This window comes from Gopherus flavomarginatus, chromosome 1, assembly GCF_025201925.1.
Source record: "Gopherus flavomarginatus isolate rGopFla2 chromosome 1, rGopFla2.mat.asm, whole genome shotgun sequence".
Lineage (NCBI taxonomy): Eukaryota > Metazoa > Chordata > Testudines > Testudinidae > Gopherus > Gopherus flavomarginatus.
This window is the reverse complement of record NC_066617.1, coordinates 3,117,408-3,137,980: the sequence shown is the minus strand read 5'-3', so window position 1 is coordinate 3,137,980 and position 20,573 is coordinate 3,117,408.

Sequence of the window (20,573 nt, the reverse complement as noted above, 5' to 3'; positions counted from 1 at the left end):
GAGAGGCCCAAATGAGGGGGTGGCTAAGCGAATGGGGAATGACCTAAAGCGCCTTTCGGTGCTAAATGGCTGGTTCTAATCCAGGCTGGGTTAGTAACGACTGAAAATTGCTACTATTCTGGGGCTGGCATGTGTTCTTGTCTACCTGTCACAAAAGCTACCAGGGTCCGTGGGGAAGCCAAAGGCTGAACGCTGCTAGGGGTGGCTCCTTCAGGCCTGTGCTGTCATTGTTCGTGGATTTAGCATGTCAGTTCTCGGGCACTGTTGGTCTGGCACCTGTCACCAGCACTACAGTCTGCCGGCTGATGTCTCCATCAACCCCTTTGTGCCAATTCCAACACACCCACTTCTCTCCCCAAAATACTGTTCCTAAGATGCCCACTTGACCCCTTCTGCTCCCTCACGGGAGACACAGCTGGGTGATTTTTGATAAACAAAATCTTTCAATAACACCATCTTTGATGTCAAGTATCAGAGGGGTAGCCGTGTTAGTCTGGATCTGTAAAAGCAGCAAAGAGTCCTGTGGCACCTTATAGACTAATAGATGTTTTGGAGCATGAGCTTTCGTGGGTGAATACCCACTTCGTCAGATGCATGTGACAAAGTGGGTATTCACCCACGAAAGCTCATGCTCCAAAATGTCTGTTAGTCTATAAGGTGCCACAGGACTCTTTGCTGCTTTTACCATCTTTGATGATTTTTTAAAAGTGATAAAAATGGAGCAAAACTTTCTGCAAACAGTGACAAATGCGAATGATGTTGGCTGCCTGTTTGTTGTGAAAATGTTTGTTTTTGATAAAAGATGGGTTTTTCCCCCTATGAAAAACTTTTTTGATTGGAAAAAATTCAACTCGCGCCAGTTGGAGGCATTTAAAACCAGCCTGGCACAAAAGCACGGGAAAATGGGGCCATCCAGCCATGGCCCCTGGGCTGGTGGAGTGGATGGGCTCTTCTAGCTCTAACTGCTAATGGAGCATGCCCTGGGGGGGCCAGACCCTCATCTACCATAAATCAACACAGCACTGTTGACTTCAATGGAACAGGTCTAATTTACACCAAGATCTTCACTTCCAGCTACAGAGGAACATGCTCCACTTTTACTAATGCAACATGAGTCAAACACTTTCCATATTCTGGCTGGTTAAGGGCCTCCACCTCTGTTTTTTCATCTCTTCGTCTGAGTGCTAGAGTCTAGGGGGACTGATGGATTTGTTTTGCCTCCTGCTAGGTGGGGCGGAGGCCGCTAGGCACTGGAGCCCCCTGGGAAGAATGAGGGGATGGCATTGGAGAGGCTGAGCACTGTGTGGGATGAAAAACTCCATCCAGCATGTCACTATTCCCCGCAACTCCTGGATTGCACACTAATACTCAGCAGCTTGTTCACACTGGACATGACTCTCTCTGCACTTGGGTTAGCAGCACAACTCAGCAACCAAAAGCAATGAGGGAGCGAGAGTGCCTTAAGCCAAGCTGCATGGCCGAGGGCTGCCTGAATAACCGACCTGTGCCCAATCTGTATAAAACAGAGCAGATGGCAGCTGCCCCCATCTTTAATGGTACCCTGAGGTGTGGCCCACAGAGGCTGCAGGTTCCAGTGTGTAAAAAGGATCCAGGGACCTGTGGTCTCCGTGGGCATCATCTCCGGTGGGGAGAAGTATCTGTTAATCGCCATGGCAGGGCAGCAGGAGGAGCACTGGGAAAGAGAATCAAAAGGTCTCGTGCTTCAGAGGTCAGGGCCCCTAGCAAAGAAACCCACCCATGTGCTTCAGGCTATGTAGCAATGAGCCATACACTGGACCTGGCTGGGAGGGGTGCTGACCTTTCCCAGCCTTAGGGGTGCTGCTCTTTCATCACCCGGAGGGGTTACTGTAAAGGTCACATGACACTCGTCTAGTCCCTCTGGGTTTCAGTAGCCGCCTCTCCCTGCCAGCCCAGACCGCTAAGGCCTGATTGTCCAAGGTGCTGAGCACCTGTAGCCTCCATTGGCTTTAGTGAGATAGGCGTGAGCTCAACCCTCCTGCACATCAGGCCAGGAACCAAACCCAGGATCCCCCCATGGCATTACAGAGTCCCCATGCAGTGCAGTCGGCAGGTCTTTCTAATATATGGAGATATACCTATCTCATAGAGCTGGAAGGGACCCTGAAAGGTCATTGAGTCCAGCCCCCTGACTTCACTAGCAGGACCAAGTACTGATTTTCCCCCAGATCCCTAAGTGTGCCCCTCAAGGACTGAACTCACAACCCTGGGTTTGGCAAGCCAATGCTCAAACCACTGAGCTATCCATCCCCCAGAAACTGAACCTGGATCTCCTGCGTGGCAGAACGTGAGCCCCTACGATCTGTGGCATTGCAGCATCCCTGATTCCTAGCCAAGTGATGCTATAGCATGGAGGCCCTTTCAGCTCCCCACCTGTCACTGGACAAGCTGAAGTACAAGGGTCAAAGACAAGAGAATGGAGGGGGAGGAGGGTTTTATGGCTGAGGCAGAAGCACAGGAGAATGGAGGGAGAGGGGGAGGATGGGATGCGGGAGGAGGGTCTCATGGCTGATGTACTAGCTCAGGAGAATGGAGTTTGAGTGGAGGAGGGTCTCATGGCCAGGGGCGGCTCTAGATATGTTGCCGCCCCAAGCAGGGAGGGTCCGTGGGACCAGTGAACCCTCTGCAGGCAAGCCGCCGAAGGCACCCTGCCTGCCGCCCTAGCGGCGACTGGCAGAGCGCCCCCAGCGGCTTGCCGCCCCAGGCACGTGCTTGGAGTGCTGGTGCTGGAGCTGCCCCTGCTCATGGCTGAGGTACCAGCTCAGGAGAATGGCGTTTGAGTGGAGGAGGGCCTCATGGCTGAGGTACTGGTGCAGGAGAGTGGAGTTCTAGTCCTGACTTCCTGTCTGACTCTTTGTGCTTTGTTTTCTCCACCTGTAACAGGGTGGTAATTTCCACTGTTCCGGGGGTACCAGCCATTAACGGTTGGGATTGTTGGGTGGAAGGTGCTATGGTCACACGGTGCTTTTTGTTCTTTAATAATCTTGGCGTGCTCCTGCCCCCGGATTTCATAGAATCACCTATTGCATGGGCCGGAAGGGGCCATTGTAATCACACAGTCTGACCTCCTGCATAGCACAGGCCAGAGAATCTCAGTAATGGCTGCATCAAGCCACACCTACTTCTGGGCTCTGTCCCCTCCCCAGGTGTGTGGTACTGGCCACCAGGGCAGGTTCCCATTCACAAGTTAGGTGCCCTTTGAGGTGCATGCTTATCCATCTCCAACACCTTCTCTTTCTTCGCCTGCCTTTGTCCTGGAAACAAGTAATAAATCATGCTGGGACAGCACCGGCTACCATGCCATGGCCAAGGGCTGGAGGAGTTGTCAGATGTAGGGGGTGCTTGGTGCACCCAGCCTTCAGATCTGGAGTGGGAGGGAAGGGGAAAACTGGTCTTCCTCTGGTGAAGGGCTGCTGGGAATCCATCTAGACCAGGGGTAGGCAACTTATGGCATGCGTGCCAAAGACGGCACACGAGCTGATTTTCAATGGCACTCACACTGCCCTCGTCCTGGCCACCAGTCCAGGGGGCTCTGCATTTTAATGTAAATGAAACTTCTTAAACATTTTAAAAACCTAATTTACTTTACATACAACAATCGTTTAGTTATATATTATAGACTTATAGAAAGAGACTTTTTAAAAACATTAAAATGTATTACTGGCACGTGAAACCTTAAATTAGAGTGAATAAATGAAGATTTGGTACACCACTTATGAAAGCTACAAAGAGTCCTGTGGCACCTTATAGACTAATAGACGTTTTGGAGCATGAGCTTTCATGGGTGAATACCCACTTCGTCAGTTGCATCTGATGAAGTGGGTATTCACCCACGAAAGCTCATGCTCCAAAACATCTGTTAGTCTATAAGGTGCCACAGGACTCTTTGCTGCTTTTACAGATCCAGACTAACACGGCTACCCCTCTGATACTTGACACTTATGAAAGGTTCCCAACCCCTGATCTAGACCTAGGGGCTGTGCAGGAGCCAGCCTTCAGTGGTTGCAACTAGAGTTCCTGGAATGTGATGAGTAACCTGCGGTGCTGATGTCAGTGCAGTCATTATCAAACCTACTTCACAATTTATTGTCTCCGGCACATTGCATAACAAGGCTTAGAACGGGGCTTAGCAGGATTATTAACAAAAGGATCAGACATTCGTACGGCTAAGAAGGCCTTCCCCAGAAAGGATAAAACATTGATCAAGGATATAGACCCTCATGAATCGGGGCAGGCCCTAACTCATGAAGGCTGGGAAGACATTTTCCCTGCGTGCTGGATAATCCATAAAGGGGGTTTCCAAAAGTGCTTGGTGCTGGCCTAACTGCTGTGGTTGAAGTCAAGGGTAAAACTCCAGTATTAGCAGTTAGACTAACGCTGCGTACATCTGGAAACCCCAACAAGAGGGAGGCTGGGCCAGTGGCTAGGATACTAATCTAGGACAATTCCCTGCTCCACGGCAGACATCCTGCTTTGAGCAGGGGGTGGGACTAGACACCTCCTGAGGTCTCTTCCAACCCTGATTTTCTAGGATCCTGTATGACCGTGGGCAAGTCACTTAGTCGCTCTGTGCCTCAGTTTCTCATCTGTACCATGGGAATAATAGCACTGCCCTACCTCACACGGGTGAGATATGGATAAACACATTGGAAATCCCAGCCTCATTGCCCACTGGGATTTTTGCACCTTCCTCTGAAGCAGCTGGTGCTGGCCTCTGACAGAGAGAGGGTATGGGCTGGCTAGACCCTGGGCTGACCTGGGGTGGGGATTCCTACATCCCTGTGCTTTGAGATCATACTAGCATGGATCTGATCAGAGTGTGGGAGGGAAAACTCAAGCCAGGGGCTTTGGAGGGATCAAAGAGCCAGCTCGTTAGCTGTGTGTATAAGTGTCTCCGAGATGTTTGTTTGGTTTCCCCCCAGCACATCACAGGCTAAGGAGCACAGGCCTGTGAAGCCATGGAGGAGTGCAGGCATCTGTACCCTAATGTATTCTGCCTCAGCTCCCTGGGGCATACTGCAGCTTATGGCTGTGGCACTCGGAGCTTTAGAGAAATGGCCGACGAGGGGCTGGAGTGTGTCTGGCTGATTGACTCCCAAGGGAATAGCTATGAGAACTGGTGAGGGTGGGGGTGTGTCATACAAATTATGGGTACTAGCATGAATTCCCCTAAGCTTAATTACCAGCGTAGATCTGATAGGCTGCCACCAATCAGGACTTAGGTAGAGCGCCTGATAGACTCTGGTCTCCCCAAACCCTTCCCTGGGGACCCCAAGACCCAAATTCCTTGAGTCTCACAACAAAGGGAAATAAACCATTCCCTCCCCCCTCTTTACCTCCTCCCAGATCTTTCCTGCCTGGGTACACCAGGAAATTACCCTGCTTCAACTCCTTGAAACACAACCCAGAGAGATCAGGTTTCTTCGCCCCTTCTCCCAGAGGCAATACAGATTCAGTTCCGTGAATCTAACACAAAGAGAAAATTTACCTTTCCCTCCCTGCTCTCGTTCCCTTCTCCCCACCAGTTCCCTGGTATATACAGACTCAGTTCCTTTGAGCCTTAACTAGGAGAAAAAAAATTAGACAAGTCTTAAAAGCAAAACTTTTAATAAAAAAAGTAAACAAAAGTAAAAGGTTTATTTCTGCAATTTAGATGGTAAAAAGTTACAGGGTCTTTTAGCTTATAGAAAATGGATAAACAGCCTTATCCAGAAAAAATACAATTTAAACTATTTCCAGCAAACTACACATTTGCAAATACAGAAAAACAATGTAAAAGCCTATATTGTCTTTCTACCATTGTACTTACAAATTGGAAACAGAAGATTAGAGATCCTGGAGATTCGTGTGGTCCCTCTCAGAGCCCAGAGAGAGAACAGCCCAAGAACAAAGGACCCACACCCAAACTTCCCTCCACCCAGATTTGAAAGTATCTTGTCTCCTGATTGGTCCTCTGGTCAGGTGTTGCAGGTCACTGTTTGTTAACCCTTTACAGGTGAAAGAGACATTAACCCTTAGCTATCTGTTTATGACAGGGTGCACCATGGCTTAGGAGGGGGAGGGCTCTAGGAGGTGATGAGTGGCATCACACCCCATTCAGGAGATGGTTGGGGTTTTTGCCCTTATGGCACCGTTATGGAAGCTGTGGCCAAGGGAAGGGAAATGGTGAAGAGGAGAATGAAGACACAAACCACCCACGACCCAGGCACTGGCAGAAAATGCAGACCAGGGTCCTCATCCTGCTGTTCTCCTGCACCCCCAAGTCCCTTGACTGCAGGCTGCCTTGCTCCGGGTACCCCCTTTCCCTACTCCGAGAGAGCTTTATGTGAAATCAAGTCCAGCGTGCTACGTCCCAGAACAGGCTGTGGGCTGGCTCCTCCCCACTTCACAACGCGTGGTTCATTAAGGATAACCTGATTGCCGTGCTTGGGCCCCATCTGAGAGCCCAGCCAAGAGCCCCAGGGGCTGTGGCCCAGCCTCCCATGACTGCGGGAATGCATGCTGACGGGGAGGGGTCTAACAGCTGAGTGTTCTCCGGGGTAGCGGGCAGCTCTGGTCACCACTCAGCGACGGGGAGGTACATCTCTAATGACAATCAGCAGCATCGGGCCATGAACTTGCTGAGATGCCTTGAGCCCAAGGTTCAGCGACAGATTTCCCCTTAGGGAATGATTTAGACAACGGGGTTATGTGGGCTCCAGCCTGGCTGGGAGTGAACAAGGGCAGGGCAGCCCATCTCCGGGTCTGCCTGCTGTCCGGGCGCACCAGGGAAACATCATAAGCACTGAAGCCTGGAGTGGAAGTGTCCAAAGGCTGCTGCTGAGCCGGGGTTGTGGGGATGGAACCCAGGCGTCCGATCCTCAGCGAGGAACTGGGCTCTGGACAGCAGAGGGGGAGTAGGAGGGTGCAAGGGGGACATCGCTGTGGCACTGGGTGGCAGAGAGAAGGAGCCTTGCGGGGCACTGCCGGGGAGGGCAAAGGGCGAGGCGTCCAAGGGAGGGAGGGCCAGAGCTAGCCTCCAAGGAGCTGGAGGCAGAGTGCCCCAGGGAGCCAGCCCTGCAGCGAAAGAACAAAGCATCAGCCAGGGCCATGTGATTTGGTGCTTCCCCTTCTAACTGGGATTGGGTGAATCCTCAGCGGACCTGGAGCTGGGGACATTCTTGGGGGAGAGGCCTTCAGAGCTGGATGCACATGGCAGTGATGCGCAGAGCTGTCCGGGGATCCCCTCTCCCAGGTGCCCTGCCTGTCTCCACCCCACCCCTGAGGTCTCCTTTCTGCCTGAGATGGAGTCTTCAGGGGAGGGAAAGGGGGAATTTCACTCCTTCTTCCCTGTCACTGGAGCCTGATGAGGAGCAAAGGCGTGGGGTGCTCTCCCTCTGGGTTACTCATCTGTGCCCTCTCTGGGCTACCCACCCCCTCCCATGGAGCAGTGGAGGACAGACGTCCCTGGCCCTATTACCCCATGGGCTGAGCCTGGGGGCGCTGTGGAAACCATGCAGTGTGGGAGCCAGGCCTGGAGTCATCCAGCCCCACTTACCACAGCAAGGCTCTTCCCAGGTGCCAGGCGGAGAGGTGCTCAGATGCAGTGGCTGGGAGGTCCCCGGGTAGACAGTGAAGCTGTGGGTGTCCGGGGAGGCAGCCAAGTGCTGTGAGGGGAGCAGAAGGGAGAGAGACGTCACCCACTGGGATGGTCACCAGAGAACATTGCTGGGCAGCAGCCATCAGCACCCTGCTAGGAGCAAGGCCACGCTTGATGGGACACTCCAGACTCAGGGTCCCAGCCTGCTCCGGGCCAGCTCCTCTCCCACAGGAATCCAGCTGCTTTGCACCTTCAGGACTTGTCTATGGGGGAGCACTCCAGAGAGTTAAAATGCATTAACTAACACTGTGATGTTAAAATGCATTAAAACCCTGAGTGGACGCGCCCGTTCAGAACTCATGGGGTCTTAGTTTGCTATTCTCTAACCCACCACCCTGATAAGGTGGATCCAGCCGGGATCATCCCCAGGGAGAAGGGCCAGTGCCCCATTGCTGGCTGATGGGATGGTCTGGCAGGCAGAGGAGCAGCCTGGGGATTACACTGGAAATGGGAAAAATCCTGGATCTAGGGTAAGCCTCTGTCATGGAGTGTGGGGGACACAAGGCCCTGCACCCCTGGCTTCCTGCAGTTCACCAGGACTCTCAGCCAGCCAGTAAAACAGGTTTAGTTAGACGACGGGAACACAGTCCATGACAGGCCTTGCTGGTACAGACAATAGGACACCCTCAGTTAGGTCCATCTGGGGGGCCAGGGAGGCCAGAGCCGCATTGGGAGATCAGAGCTCCATCTGGGCTCCCCTCCATTCTCCCAGCCAGCTTCAAACTGAAACTCCCTCCAGCCTCTCCCTCAGCCTCCCCCCGGCTCCTCCTCCAGCCTTTGTCCAGTGTCCCGGGCAGAGGTGTCACCTGGCCTCCAAACCCCCTCCTAGGTTCTCATGTTCCGTGCTCCCTCAAGGAAAGTCTCCCATCCCCAATGCAGCCAGTCCCAGCAAAACTCCCCTGCAACCTCCCCAGGGCAATACTTCCCACATCATTAAGAACATTCCCACTGCTTCACAGCCTCCCAGACAGAGCGGGCCCAGAGGGAGATCAGGGCACACTGCCTACCTGTGTGGAGATGGTGTCGGTCATTGAGGATGGCTGGAAAGCAGCCAAGGCCTGGGAAGCTGGTGCAAAGGGGGATAGAATCCAGTCACACCACGACCCTGAGTGAGGCAAGGAAGAGAATATTGTCTGGACTCTTCTCTAGCGACAGCCGCCACGTGTTTTACAAACATTCACAAGCCTCACAGCAACCCATCCACCGGAGAAAATCATTGCCTCCATTTCATAACTGGGGCGCAGAGAAGTGAAGTGACTTCCCCAAGATCACACAGTGCGTCAGCCACAGAGTTGTGAACAGAACCCAGGAGTCCTGACTCCCAGGCCCTTGTTTCAGACACTAGCCCTCACTCCTTCCCAGAATAGAACCCAGGAGACCTGACTCCTGGATCCCTTCTCCGACTTCTTTATTAAAAATGAGCTTGGCGTCTCTTTAACAATTTCCAGGGCAAGAATCTCATAAAGCGCCACAGAACAATCTTTGTAGGTATGAATCCTACAGATGGCTGGAAGGGACCTTAAGGAATCAAGTCCACCCCTTTCACCTCCTTCACTGAGGCAGGCCCTAATAAATGTAATTCATCCCTGACAGGTGTTTGGCTGATTTGTTCTTAAAACAGGGATTGCACAGCCTTCCTTAGTGAGATAGTCCTGTGCTTTACTAGCCTTGGAGAACTTAGAAAGTTTTCTCCAATGTCTAACACCAAGCTTGGGCCTCCATGGACAGCTGGTATCAGCACTCCTGGGGCGCCCATGAAGGTGGCAGCTGTACTGAACCCAGCCCATGCAACTACCCAAGAATTTGAAGGGAGAAGGTTTTCCTAGAGATTAAACATGAAATGACAATATGTTCACCGAACCAGTCTCAGATGCCAGCAGCAGTGAAGGGTTGAATTGCACGGGCAGAGCGAGATGGGACGGACAGATGATCTAAATGACATTGCCGCCCATTGAAGACTGCCTGAGGTGTCTGGGAAGCTGCCCTTAGGCTGCTTCCAGACCAGAGCATTTGGCTGGGGGAGAGAGGAGGTGCACAGAGTGGACAGGACTGTCAAAGCTCCCTTGGGAGCGTCACGATGCAGCAATGCACGTAGATTGTCACCTGCACCGTCAGTCTCCAGCTTCAGCTTTGCCTCTCGTTTCCATTTGGCTCTTCGGTTTGAAAACCAAACCTAGCACAGGAGAAGGGAGATGGTCAGTGACTTGCCCCAATCCCCCAATGATCCACTGCACCCTTCCAGCTGGGTGCACCCAAACACTCATGAAAAGCTGGACGACGTGACCCCTAAAGTCTCCAAACCCAGACGGCAACGAAAAAGGAAACTCACAGACGTTAAGGCCATAAGGGACCATCACGATCATCTAGTCTGACCTGCACATCGCAGGCCGCAGAATCTCACCCACCCACTGCTGTGACAGACCCCTACGCTCTGGCTGAGTTACTGCAGTCCTCAAACCATGGTTTAAAGATGACAAGTTACAGAGAATCTCCCATTTACATCAGCAAATGACCTGTGCCCCATGCTGCAGAGGAAGGTGAAAATCCCCCAGGCTGTCTGCCAATCTGACCCAGGGGAAAATTCCTTCCCAACCCCAAACCTGGCGATCAGTTGGACCCTGAGCGTGTGGGCAAGACCCAGCAGCCAGACACCTGGGAAAGAATTCTCTGTAGTAACTCAGAGCCCTCCCCAGCTAGTTACTTTTTTCAGTCTCCTGCCTTTTTTTGGAGCCACATGTGATTTTTGGATCATTTGGAGCTGGAGATAAGGCATCTGCATGATGACAGCCCTAAATCCTCACACCCCACCCCAAAGCTTTGCTCTGCTCTGTCTCTAATGCATTAATGTCTATGAGCCTGGATGTCAGTGCAAAACTCTGGCAATTTGGAATGTCTTTCCTAAGCTGGGGCTGGCTGCTCGCCTGCCAAAACGGGGCATAGACAAGACACGTCCCACTGCATGTGAAAGAGAGAACGGGTTGGGCTGGGGGGGGCACTAGCGTGTCTGCCTTGCCACTGCTAGGGCCTTTTACTGCTGTGCAAAGATGTGCTAAACAAACTCAGATCAGAAACACTTTGCTTTCACTTTGCATAGAAGTAAAAGACTATTGTAGGCACAAGGCTCAGGAGTCTTTGCCCCAGCGTGTGTGTGTGTGTGTGTGTGTGTTTCCCAGGGGTTTGTGAGTGTATCACATGACAGCCTGGGCAGTGTGTAGTGGAAATGCTGTCTTAGCAGGCTGGTGTCATACAATGATGGTGTCATTTGTCTGAGCTATTCCAAACAAAGCCAGTGCTTTGTAGCGTGGTGAGCGAGCAGCAGTAGGCCCCAGTGCCTGATCCTAAGACAGGTCGTCTTTCTCAGTATGCCCCGTGACACAGTGATTGATAGCTGGTGTTACGAAGTGCGTCCAGAATATATATGAGAATATGTGTGTGTGTGTGTGTGTGTGTGTGTGTGTGTGTGTGTGTGTGTGTGTGTGTGTGATTTATTTATCCAGGGTATGCTATACCTGGCTGTGCCTGCTGGTATGTGTGCGTGTGTGAGTGTGTGTGCGTATGTGTGACTGTCTCCTGATCTGACACCCCCATGGCACGGCCAATATGTGTCTGCAGAGCCACAGTCCACGTGCCAGCAAAGAGAACAGCTGGTTCAGCAAAGGTGACAAAAATATCTAGAGCTTCAGACTCAGAAGTTAGCTGCTGTCACCTACTTTCTCCTCTGGGTGGCGCCCTTGCACTGGTCTAGACGCACGAGCATGGGCCAGACTGCAAGTTACACAACGATGGCAATGAAATCTCAGCTCCCTGGGACTCTGCCTCCCACATAATATGCACCTGGTAGCTGGCCAAGGTGCTGGGGAGACGTCCAGAGGGACAGAGCCTTCCTCTGGCTCCCGGAACGGCTGTGCCGCTCTCTCTCTCTCTCTCTCACACCCACAGTCACACTCACTAATTTAGCCACACTCACAGCCACTAATGCACCCCTCACTCGCACACGCTGAGACACGTCCGCTCACAGGCGTGCGTGCACCGTCCCTTTACAGACACACTCAGCTGCACTCTCATCGCACACTCATTTGCTCATTGACAATCACTAACCCTGAGAGAGCTGCATGAATTACAGAACTTTTGCTTCACTGGCAATTTCGAAGAGGCAGAAAAAATATCATTTGGCGCCAGACGGAAAATAAAAAATTCCTAATATTTGGCAAATAGAAAAGTTGGAAAAATAATTTTGGGTTGAACAAGAGGCTGTGTTTTGATTTTGGCCATTTGTAATGTTTTTTAAATTAAAAAAAAGGCAATTTTGAGACAAGTCATTTCTAACCAAACAATCCAAATGTTTTGTTTCAAAATTGTCAAACTGAAACATTTTCATTTTTTGGGGGGAAGGGGGTTTATAATTTTGAAATGAACTATTTGGTGAACCTGACATGAATTTGTGAAAAGTTTCGATGTTGCAAAATCTGCATCTTTTACTGAAAAAAAGTCTCAGCCAAAAAGTGTTGCCCAGGTCTGCTCACTATCAGACACTACTCTGCACATACATGTGCTCTCTCACTCACACAGGTGTGCAAACACAGCTGGCACCAGCCTGGGTTTACATGTGCAGAACCAGCTTGGGGTGGTGGTGGTCAGGGGCTTTTCCCACTTACCTTGATGGTGGTGTCGGGGAGCTGAGTGGCTGAGGCCAGTTTCTCCCGGGTAGTGGAGTCGGGGTACTGCCCTCTCTGGAATTCTGGAAGGGAGTTTGGAGCAAAGTTATCCTGCCTTGGACCACAGCTACCACCCCACAGATGCACAGCTAGGTCAACCCCTCCCCCATAACACAGGGCCACACCCTGCCATCAATGCTTACTCCCCACTGATTTCAACAGGGAATCTATTAGGATTATGAGACTGGCCCGGCTGATTCAGAGCCAGGGTCCCACTGTAACTAGTGCCAGTTGCTTCAGAGGACGATTGAAATGACAATTATGGCATAACCTGCCCCTGGGGGATGGTCCTTCCTGACCCTTTCCATCAGCACTTGGGTCATGCTCTGAAGCTGGAAAGCCAATGGCCTGATGTGTCCCTGGCCTGAGTGTACATGGGGGTGTGAGATCAGATCGCGGTTTCACCCCCAGCCCTCAAGCCGGTCACCTTTCTCCAAGGCCACTGACTGCTGACTTGAGAAGATGGTCCTGTTCCGGTGCTGGACGCCCGGCAGGGGTCCCCTGGCTGATGCTGAGCTCCTCCCAGGGTGCCATCGGGACGTGGCTGCCTCTGCTGAGACTTTGCTGCTGGCGTCTCCTGGCCAGGGGGAACCTGCAGTGTGGGAGGAGAGGGGAGTGAAGCGCCCTGGGTGGAGTGATCCATTCTAGGTGCTTTCTGCAGGGATTCTGGGAAGGGTGGTCTCCTTGGGGGCGGTGGGGTGGGGAGGGTGAGGCCAGCAATGGGGCTTGCATCTAGAAACAGAACCCCGAGCTGTTCACTACTATAATGGCATGCATGATGCACATTTATGGTGCTAATAATAATAAATGTCTCTGTGGGAGTGTTCTGGAGGGGACAGACAATGGGCCCCCTTGGAGTTGCCCCCTTCTTTTCCCCACTTTGATCCCTGCCCTTTGAAGTGCCTCTCTTTCCACCCACCAAGGGCTGGCCGTTGTATCCCCCAGGTCACTGACCAGCCAGCCAACAGGGGGACTGAAGAGACTCCCTATCCCTTGGGGATGGTGTGTGCTGTGCTTGCCAGCCCCAGGGGGACGAGGTCTCAGACCCCCAAGACGCTGACCCAGAGCAGCTGATACTGGCCCAGGCCACCTGCACCTGCTCTCCAGGGTTTACCTTGGCAAGAGGGAAGGAATTTGTGGGGTTAGGATTAAAATATGGGTCTGTCAGGACCTCCTGCCTTAGAGGTTTTTGACAAAGCCCTGGCTGGGATGATTTAGTTGGGGTTGGTCCTGCTTTGAGCAGGGGGTTGGACTAGATACCTCCTGAGGTCCCTTCCAACCCTGATATTCTATGATTCTAAGTGGGTTGTTCTGATGTGTTTCCCAGAGTGGAGGGAGCTGCTACCCACCAGCTTTGTGTTAGGGGGCCTAGGAGGGTGCCCTGGTTGTACAGACGCTATCACTGGGGGACACATCAGCATTCCTGCTGCAGGGAGGCCACGGGAGGAGATGTCTGCAGGGGTGGTAATCTGTGTGTGGTTGGGTGGGGAGTACACATGTCTCTCCATGGATGTATGTTATGAGCGTGTTCCTGTTACGTGCTGGCTGCAGTTGCCCCAAGGGTCTTCGCTCCAGGGGACTTTCCATGGCATGTCTCACCTGGTGGTGACGGCTCCATCATGAAACCAAAGTCAGCTGTGAGCCGCATGTCCCCTTGCATGTTCCTCAGCACCCGGTTGATGGAGGACACCTGGGCAAAGAAGATGCAGGGAGTCGCTTGGGGACAGAGTGACCCAGTCAGACTTACCCACAGCCCTGGAGCTAAGCAGCTCTTGCCCACTGAATGGGCAGAGCAGGGGGAGTGAAGTCAACTGGAGTCTCTCTGTTGACTTCATTTGGCTCAGGGCATGTAGATGGAGACGTGGGGCAGCTGGGTCCAGATGCGGGCAGGCCTGGAGTTGTGGAAGTCTCAAAGCTTCAGTCTTGGAGCCGAACCTCCAGAAGGACCGGTGGTCCTGAGCATTCCCTGACTGCGCTTGGGTTCTTGCTGTGGAATCGCCACTCCAAGGGACAGCGCCCATCTGCTTCTGAGGCCTGAGAAGCTGGAAAGCCCTTTAATTTCAATGGAATAATAATATTTGCAGCGAGACAATCTGCAAATCAGGGATGGAAACTGGAGAGACTCTGTGATTAGAAAATCTAACCCTGTGCTGTGACACTGGAGGTGACATTTTAGTCTCTCTGTCTTTCTGTCTGCGATCCTTCTGATAGAGTGGTCGTTGCGGTCTGCCCCGGGGAATAACACCGGATGTCACCGAGGGAAAGCTAGTGAACAGCAGCAGGTCTTGCCTCTCTCTCTAGGAACACTCAGGTGAGGGGTGTTCTGATTTCCCCTGGGAATTTGCTCCATTGTGTGGGACCCTCCCAGAAAACAGCCTGGCTTTCACCGTGGGCTCCCACTGAGCGCAGTGGTCTCACTGGGTCCCGGGTGGACACCTGGCCTGAGCAACTGCCAGGCTCTGTCTTCGCACAGTCGATTCCATTGACCTGACATGCAGATGGGTGGTTCCACTTGGGTCTCCAACAGAACCAGCCCCACTGTCTGTCAGGTGCAGTAACGGCACCCCTGGCATGAGCACTAACCCCCCACTACTCTCAGGGCAGCTCCCCATCATTCCTCCTGCTGTCCGCTTCTCCCTCCACTGTCCCCCCCGCTTCCTTCCCCTCTGTATGGGAGGCCCTCACTGCACCATCTGGCATGGTCATGTCCCATCTCCTCCTAACCTCTCCTCCAGCCACTTCACCTGTGGAGGCTGTGAGAAAGTGCCGATGGATGGCAAGTCTGGAGGGGGCAGTCAGGGTAGTGATAGTTCCCTCCCTATACCCTTGCCTTGCCCTAGACAGTAACAGTTTCCAGCTGACTGTCGGTGGACTGTGCATAGCCTGGGATGGAAGCAAAGGGTCAGATCCCTGGAGTTCCAGCCCGTGACGCCAGCCCAGGACCTGGCTCTGTGAATTCTCCAAGCGGTGGCTTACGCTGGGCGTCCGGTTGCTGGCACAGATGCCTTCGGAGTGCAGCTTCCTCCTGATCTCCCACGCAAAGATGGATGGGTGCTCCAGCTTCAGTTGTGCGATCCGGGCCACCACCTCTGGGGTGGCCATGCGGGGCTTGCTGCCGCCGATGGCCTTCGGCTCCATGGCACCTGTCTGGTAGTAGCGGCCCAGGATCTTGCTCACGCAGCCATTGGATACCTGCAGTACAGAGAGAGAGAGACACTGAGGCAGGGGCTCCGGGCAGGGACTCGGAGGTATAAGGAGATGGGAGAAATAGGGGATCAAGCACCACAAATCAGGACCCTCCCTGCCAGCCTCCCTTGGCCCTCTGCTGCCCAGCCCCCCCCACCCGGCCCTTCCCTGAGTGGCTGGTGCTCCTTGGCCTCTGCTTGTCTCCTCAACGATGCCCTCCTCTTGTTTTTTGCGGGTATCTGTATATTTGCTGGGACATGGGTGGGGCGTGAAGTCCCCATTCCAGAAGGCTAGCCCCTGCCCTGCCCCTTCTATCTGAGGCCACGCCCCTGCTCCGCCCCTTCTGCCTGAGGCCCCGCCCTTTACATGAGGCCCCTCCCCTTCTCCCCCGCCTCACCCGCCAGAGCCCCCAAGCATGGTAGGAGGAGCCCTGGCCAGCCCAGCTGAGCTGCCCTCCCCAAGCTCCAGCCTGCCGGCGTGGCGGGAGATGCGGAGCGGGACTGGAAGAGGAGCAGCGTGGGGGGGCCCCAAGGGAAGAGCGGGACGTGGGAGTGGGGCCTCGGGGCGAAGCATGGGCCTGGCCTCTGGCACCCTCCACCCGTGTGCTGGGAACAATAAACTCCCCCCCCAGCCCCCCGGCCGATTCCCACCTTCAGGCTCCGGGAGATGTCAGAGGCGCGCACCCCACTCGCCGCCAGCTGGATGATCCTCTTCCTCTTGCAGGGGGGCAGGGGGCGGCCATTGACGAAGAGCCCCCCCAGCTGGTTCACGCCGCCAGCCCCTGGGGAAGAGCCCGGGCAGACGGGTGACGTGGGGCTCTCGCAAGCAGAGAGGTGACCTCCCCCACCCGCAGGAGCCAAGGGGGCTCCTGTGCTGGGCTGGGGGGGGAGCGGCGGGGGCGTCTGCGGGACTATTTCAGGAGCGTGTCGTCTCCGGTCCCTTGAGAAAAGGTTTCTGGGGGGGGCAGGGGGCTGCTGGGCCCGGTGAGTCAGGCTAGAAATAAGGTGCGAAGTGTTGGCGGGGGGAATGAACCCCTGGAACAATGGACCGAGGGACACGGCGGCTGCTCTGGCACTTGGCGGCCGCAGTCCCGCCTGGGTGCCGCTTTCTGGCCAGCCCCTACGTCCTGGCCCAACCAAAGATCCGGGCTTGGTGCAGGAATCACCGGGGGACGCGCTCTGGCTCCTGCCCTGCCCGAGGTCAGCCTGGAGCGGCTCGGCGATCTAGGAACTGGGGGGTGTCCCCGCTCGCTCCGCTGCGCCCCGGGGCGCGGGCCCCGTTCTGTTCCCACGGGCCCTAGCCAGGCAGCTTCCAAAGCAAACACCCTCGGAATCTGCTCAGGGCCAGGAGCCGGTCTCCGGCCCCGGAGAGAGCAGGAGTCTGTGCCCTGATCTGTGCAGCGTCGGTAATGGGCACCGGGAGAAGACAGCCCCGCTCGGACGGGGACCCCGCCTGGAGACGCTCAGGGGCACGGGGAGCCCCAGCCACGGGAGGAAGCTGAGCTTGGGGGGAGCTGCGGGGGCTAGAGCCGGGGTACGTGCGCATGGTGGCAGAGGGGTCTGCAGGGGGGGCTGGCCGGGGAGGGGCTGGAAGGGCGAGCGCGACCCTGGCAGGACAGGAGCCCTCACCTGCCAGCAGGGCAGGGCCAGGAGGAGCCGTTTACACGGTGGGACGGGGAGGAGGCTGTGTGGCTGGTGGGCGAGGAAGACGGTGCGGGACAGGCTAGAGGGGAGCGAGGTGGGTGTCAGGGGCCCGCAGTAACGGGGGAGGGGGAGATGTCTGGGGCCTGGGTCGTTGTTTTACCTGCCAGGACACCCCGAAAGGGTTGGCCTTGCCCTGTGCTGTGGGAAGCAGCAGCATGACAGAGGAGGAGGGGGGCATTAGGGGTGACCCTAACCATGCGCTCCGCCCCCCTGGGGTACATCCTGTCCACGCCTGGGGAGCCGAGGGGGCGCACCCCCTCAAGCTGCTCTGTTCTCAGTCCAAGGAGTCTCCTTTGCCCCCAGCTCGGGGCCTGGCTCAGAGAACCAGCGGCAGAGCAAACAAAAAAGCTAAACAAGCAAAAAAGCAAACAAGATGTTAGGAATCATTAGAAAGGGGATAGAGAATAAGACTGAGAATATATTATTGTCCTTATATAAAGCCATGGTACCCCCACATCTCGAATACTGTGTACAGATGTGGTCTCCTCACCTCTAAAAAGATATTCTAGCACTAGAAAAGGTTCAGAAAAGGGCAACAAAAATGATTAGAGGTTTGGAGAGGGTCCCATAGTAGGAAAGATTAAAGAGGCTAGGCCTCTTCAGCTTGGAAAAGAGGAGACTAAGGGGAGATATGATAGAGGGGTATAAAATCATGAGTGATGTAGAGAAAGTGGATAAGGAAAAGTTATTTACTTATTCCCATAATACAACAACTAGGCGCCACCAAATGAAATTAATAGGCAGCAGCTTTAAAACAAATAAAAGGGAGTTCTTCTTCACACAGCGCACAGTCAACTTGTGGAACTCCTTGCCTGAGGAGGTTGTGAAGGCCAGGACTATAACAATGTTTAAAAGGGAACTGGATAAATTCATGGTGGCTAAGTCCATAAATGGCTATTAGCCAGGAAGGGTAAAGAATGGTGTCCCTAGCCTCTGTTCATCAGAAGATGGAGATGGATGGCAGGAGAGAGATCCACTTGATCATTACCTGTTAGGTTCACTCCCTCTGGGGCACCTGGCATTGGCCACTGCCGGCAGACAGGATACTGGGCTAGATGGACTTTGGTCTGACCCGGTACGGCCGTTCTTATGTTCTTATGTTCAGAGCTGGGAGCAGAAGCCAGATCTCCTGGGGATTAGCCCGCCCTCTCTAGCCAAAGAGAGCCAACTGGGTTCCCTCTTTCTCCCTCTTTGCACCAACCCACAGCAGCTGTAGCACCCGCCCTGCGGCTTGTGCAGCACCCGCAGGTTGCCCGGGGGGCTGGAAGCTGGAGCAGCCCTGGCTGGTGAGTACCTCGGTGGGGAAGCAGCTCTTACCTCGGTGCTGCATGTCTCAGGCTTCAGGTGGCCGCTTCTCAGAGCCCAGGCGTCTTCCAGGGGGTTGTTCAGCTCAGTGGGTGATGGGGAGGCAATTCCAGACGCCTCCTCCGCTGCAGGAGGGACGTGAGACCAGAGGGTCAGAGACAGACAACGACAGAGTCACAATGTCAAAAGCACCCAAGTGACTTAGGAGCCTTGGTCTCATGGAAAGTCAATGGGACTTTAGGCTTCCGGGTGCCTAAGTCACTTCTGGAAATAGGACCTAGGCCCCTAAGTCACTTGGAAGAGTCTGAAAATGTTGCTCCTCCCCCTTGCCAGGTGGTGACCCCAGCCCTGCCCCGCCAGCTCCCCAGCACAGGATGTTCTGGTTCTGCGCAGACAGACAGGAGAGCCCACAATCCGGAACAGAATTCTGACCTTCCTATTGGTGTCCGTTCATTGGTATTACCGGAGCTCTCGAGCCCCACTGTGCTCGGCGCTGCGCACACATCATTTACTAACCTCCCTTTGGGTTATAGTCAGCGGTTAGGGGCCGGAGCCAGGTGTGCAGGCAGCTCCTTGCCATGTCCAGAGGGTGAGAGGAGCCCCACTCCGGGTGAGACAATACAACTGCTTCTGAGTGAATCAGATCCTGGAGACCCTCCCTTGGAAACTACATAGCTCTGTTGGGGTTTTATACTGCTGCCCATCCCCGTGGTGTCTGCTCCCATAGGAGGCCGCAAGGGGGAAGCTGGGAAGGCAGCAGAAAGGAACCACAACAGATAGGAGCAGGCAGAGAGGGGCCTGCGGGGGACCTAGGACAGGCCAGTCCAGATACTATGGGTCAGCTCTGTGAATGTGATGATATTTGTGAATATTGTGGCTTAGATAGGGTGGGGGATCTCATGGGTTGTCTGGTTCTGTCCCGCTGCAGCACGGCAGGGTGGTTCCATGATCCCTGGACCACACTTGATCCATGAGCATCCTGCGTATCGGTGAATTTCTGTCCTGACAGCAATTCCTCGGCCTCCCCCGCAGTCTTGCTCCGCTGCCCAAGCTGCTCGGACGGGTTCCAGGCTCCTTTCCCACCCTCTCCCCGGGAGTTTCCCTGCTGCGGTCTAAGATGAAAGTGAAACTGACGTCACTCGAACCCCCGGACCCCAGTCCAGGGATTTGAACCTACAAACTTGGAACCGACTCCCCGTGTAAAAAGGGTGGAGTGGCGTGTCTCTGAGGCACAAGCACCTGCTGATGACAGAGGCGGGAGGTCAGTCCACGTCCTGGATGCCTCTACTCCGGGGGTTTGGGTGGGCGGTTGATTTCAGGGTGGTTTCTATGGCGAGGCTTGGTGCTGAGTCACCCGGACCCTGGAAGTTACTGGTGCGTGTCAGATATTTGGATTCCTGGGGTGGCCTATGGGCTGTGTTAGCCTGTCCCGCCAGCCCCACCCTTAGCAACTGGTGGGACAAATTGACCCCTCTCCCATCCAACACCCCTTCTTCTATCGGCAGAGCTTTCTCCTGTCTCTGCCCAGCTCTCTTTGCTCCAGGTGGGACCTGCCCAGGTGCCAACTTTTCCCCAGGGGACTTATTTTCCAAACCTGTTCTCCATCTCTAGGCCCTCCTCTCAAGTGTCTCCAATGTCCCGTCTGTTCCTTTTAAACCGAGGGACAGCCCTGATCCCGCCGAAGCCTGTGGGCCCCTGAGTCACTCTGGTGACTTCAGCACAGTAACTCCAGATTTACACCACTACACATGAGCTCAGCCTTTGGCCAGGAGAGCCCAATTCTGACTGCGCAAGGTCTGATTGTCCCCCCACGCCCATCGGTGGCACTGCACTGGAGCCAGTGGAGCTGCTCCGGATTGATCGCAGTGCAAGGAAGAGCAGGGACAGGCTACTCTGTCTTTTGTGGGGGCTGATTCATAGTCCGTTTATCTCCCCCCACCGATCCGGAGAGGGGACACTGACCCCAGGGCCCAGCGCTGCATTCTT